The 4,331-nt window shown below is 44.7% G+C and overlaps 1 pseudogene; it reads right to left on the bottom strand.

Annotated features, from left to right (window-relative positions):
- Positions 1-1,017: 1,017 nt before the first annotated feature.
- On the bottom strand, positions 1,018-1,135 carry LOC124551412 (annotated as a pseudogene).
- Between the last annotated feature and the right edge of the window lie 3,196 nt (positions 1,136-4,331).

The following is a 4,331-nucleotide window of genomic DNA, read 5'->3' as shown; positions in this document are numbered from 1 at the left end:
CCAACAACGTTGCAGAACATTGAAACCACATTTGGAATCTCCCATGGTCGTGCTACTGACATTGTTGTGGATTTTTGGGATGCGCAAAGTCTCATCTCGGTGGGTCCCGAAGGACTTGAATGTACGTCAGAGACGGGAACGTGTGCAGTGTTGTGAACAGATCGTCCGCCAATTTGAAGCGGATGAAGACGGCTTTCTTGCAACGTATGTGACAATGGACAAAACGTGGGTTCACCACTTTGATCCTGAGACAAAACAACAGTCACAACAATGGAGACATCCTTCACCCCCTTACCCCAAAAAAATTCAGGGTGCAAAAAATCAGCCGGTAAGGTGATGCAGAAGGGGTAATTATGGTGGAATACTTGCAAAAGGCCGTTAACTATCAATGCGTCATATTATTGCACCCTCCTGCGCCCTCTGAGAGGAGAGTAAAAAAAAAGGGTGCGGAAAATTGGCGCGCGGAGTTTATTTTCATCAGGACAGCGCATCGGCACACGTAGCCCTCGCAATACTGGAAACTCTGCGAGACTGCGGGTTCGAATTGTTCGTCATCCGCCATATTCTCCAGATTTGCCTCCCTTAGAATTTTTTCTTTTCCCAAACCTAAAAAAAAATACCTCAAAGGACGACGATTTCACAATGATGATGCAGCGATTGATGCCGTGAACGCTTGGCTGGATTTGAAATCAGACCTTTTATTTGAATGGTTTGCAGAAGTTACCTGAGCGTGATCGCAAGTGTATTACTGTATATGGCTATTGTACTGGAAAAATAAATTGGTATTATGAAATTTCTGTCATTCTATATTTGTTAGCAGTCCGTCTTCAGGCCACAAGTGGCCCATCGGGACCATCCGACCGCCGTGTCATCCGCTGTTGAGGATGCTGATAGGCGGGGCGTGTGGTCAGCACACCGCTCTCCCGGCCGTTATGATGGTTTTCGTGACCGGAGCCGCTACTATTCGGTCGAGTAGCTCCTCATTTGGCATCACTAGGCTGAGTGCACCCCGAAAAATGGCAACAGCGCATGGGCGCCCGGATGGTCACCCATCCAAGTGCCGACCACGCCCGTCAGCGCTTAACTTCGATGATCTGACGGGAACCGGTGTACCCACTGCGGCAAGGCCGTTGCCCCATATTTGTTAGGCCGACACCCGCCCTAAACACCACTGTCCCCGGTCTCGTATCTGGTTTAAATGTTAACAGATGTAGCAATTACAGACTCATGTTTCCCAAAATACTCTATCTCATCAAAAGTATCCCGACAACTGTTTGCGGAAATTAGTGTGGGGTGTGTCCGCTCGTCACCTTTACGGCTGCTTCCTTCTGCAGTGGACACTTTGAATGAGGAGTCAGAATGTTTGTGGAGAAATGGCAGTCCATTCTCCATTCTTTCTGAAGAGCCGAAACAGACCAGATGGTGACGTTGGACTCGGGTGTGTCGAGAGAAGCTGACGCTGCAACCCATTCCAGAGGTGTTCTACTGGGTTTAGGTTGGGGCTCTGGGAAGGCCAGTCCATTTCAGGAATGTTACTGTACACAAACCATTCGCTAACAGGTGCTGCTTTGCGACTGGTGCATTATCGCGCTAATACAGTCATTCTCTCCGAAGTGTACCTCTACTGTACGCAGTACGCACTGCTGTAAAATGTGTTCATATCCTAAGGCGTTCAGTGTTTTCTTAACTGCAATAAAGATACCGCACCCTAACCACGAAAAAAGAAACAAGTATCCTAACACCATATTCTCGTGCTTCACCGTTGGCATTACCATGGTAGCAAGTAAAGTTCCCCAGGTGTTCACAAACCCAAACCAGATATGTTCGCAGACGGCGGCACAAAAAATATCCAGGTAGCAGTGATTGAACACGTCTACTGTAACGTAGATTGAACCAAAGCGTAAGATAAGTTACTTCGTGAAAGCCAAAAGCAGTGGTTGGGAAGGGAGTGAGACAGGGTTTTAGCCTCTCCCCGATGCTATTCAATCTGTATATTGAGCAAGCAGTAAAGGAAACAAAAGAAAAGTTCGGACTAAGTATTAAAATTCAGGGACACGAAATAAAAACTTTGAGGTTCGCCGATGACATTGTAATTCTGTCAGAGACAGCAAAGGACTTGGAAGAGCAGTTGAACGGAATGGACAGCATCTTGAGAGGAGTATATAAGATGAACATCAACAAAAGCAAAACGAGGATAATGGAATGTAGTCGAATTAAGTCGGGTGATGCTGAGGGAATTAGATTAGGAAATGAGACACTTAAAGCTGTAGATGAGTTTTGCTATTTGGGGAGCAAAATAACTGATGATGGTCGAAGTAGAGAGGGTATAAAATGTAGACAGACAATGGCAAGGAAAGCGTTTCTGAAGAAGAGAAATTTGTTAACATCGAGTATAGATTTCAATGTCATGAAGTATTTCCGGAAAGTATTTGTATGGAGTGTAGTCATGTATGGAAGTGAAACGTGGATGATAAATAGTTTAGACAAGAAGAGAATAGAAGCTTTCGAAATGTGGTGCTACAGAAGAACGCTTAAGATTGGATGGGTAGATCACGTAACTAATGAGGAAGCATTGAATAGAATTGGGGAGAACAGGAGTTTGTGGCACAACTTGACTAGAAGAAGGGATCGGTTGGTAGGACATGTTCTGAGGCATCAAGGGATCACAAATTTAGTATTGGAGGGCAGCGTGGAGGGTAAAAATCGTAGAGGGAGACCAAGAGATGAATACACTAAGCAGATTCAGAAGAATGTAGGCTGCAGTACGTACTGGGAGATGAAGAAGCTTGCACAGGATAGAGTAACATGGAGAGCTGCATCAAACCAGTCTCAGGACTGAAGACCACAACAAGTTTGTGTTTGTGTGTGTGTGTGTGTGTGTGTGTGTGTGTGTGTGTGGAAGTAAGTAAGTAAGTATACTGAAGCGCCAAATAAACTGGTACAGGCATGCGTATCCAAATACAGAGCTATGTAAACAGGTAGAATACTGCGCTGCGGTCGGCAACGCCTGTATAAGACAATTCGCGCCCCCATCGTGCACATCTCATGAATGACTTCCTTCAGGATAACGGCATCGTTCGACTAGAGTGGCCAGCATGTTCACCAGACATGAACGCTATCGACCATGCCTGGGATGGATTGAAAAGGGTTGTTAATGGACGACGTGGCCCACCAACCATTCTGAGGGATCTATGCCGAATCGCCGTTGAGGAGTAGGACAATCTGGAGCAGCAGTGCCTTGATGAAATTGTGGATAGTGTGCCACGACAAATACAGGCATGCATCAATGCAAGAGGACGGACGCGGTACTGAGATACCGGTGTGTACAGCAGTCTGGACCACTACCTCTGAAGGTCTCGCTGTGTGGTGGTACAACATGCAATGTGCGGTTTTCATGAGAAATAAAAAGGGCGGAAATAATGTCCATGTTGATCTGTATTCCAGTTTTCTGTACAGGTTCCGCAACTCTCGGAACCGAGGTGAAGCAAAACTTTTTTGATATGTGTATTTTTCTCATGTTAATTGCTACCTTATTTGCAAAGTATATGGACGAAAGATATGTAGGTGACGCTACTTTTAAAACCATGATGAAATTAAATACGTTACGTTTTGTCGGAACTGAGGAAGGTTTGATATTTCTCTCTCTCTCTCTCTCTCTCTCTCTCTCTCTCTCTCTCTCTCTCTCTGTGTGTGTGTGTGTGTGTGTGTGTGTGTGTGTGTGTGTGTGTGTGTGTGTGTGTGTGTCTGTGTGTGCCATCAACAAGACTCATTAATTGTGGTGGAATGTGTTCGAACATTTCGTATTGGGAGCTTCTTTCCTCTTCGTATAATCGCGAGTCCTTCAACTCAGCTTAGCGTTTTATGCATTGTTCCACTCATTAACGTCATGTGGAATAAACTTGTGGAGTAACTCACCATTTAGAAAGTACTAACTGCACAAAAACTAGCTGTGACAGTATTTTGTCGTGTTATATCACAATCATCGCTACACTCCTCTTCAAGAAGTTAGGCATTTTAACCGCCACTCCACGAAATCCGCCATAAATCAGCTATCACAGTTTGAGTGGAATAGCTCCAATCCTTCGTGGAGCTATTACTTTTATTTCTCAAGGCTAAATCTGTCAGTGTCTCAGAACGGATTTCAGTATGCGGGAACAAAAACATCTTCGATCATTTCTTCAGTAATATAAAAACCCTGACTTGTAGCTGAGCATTTATAAAACCTACTTTCAACATTTCTTCCAGGCACTTCCGTAGACGAATTTTTAAACAAACAACTTGCACATGTAGTTTAAAAACATGAAGATGTACCGATAGTCACAAAAGTAGCA

This window comes from Schistocerca americana, chromosome 9 (genome assembly GCF_021461395.2).
Source record: "Schistocerca americana isolate TAMUIC-IGC-003095 chromosome 9, iqSchAmer2.1, whole genome shotgun sequence".
Classification (NCBI taxonomy): domain Eukaryota; kingdom Metazoa; phylum Arthropoda; class Insecta; order Orthoptera; family Acrididae; genus Schistocerca; species Schistocerca americana.
The sequence above is the reverse complement of the archived record's forward strand: the minus strand, read 5'-3'. Positions and strand labels throughout refer to the sequence as shown.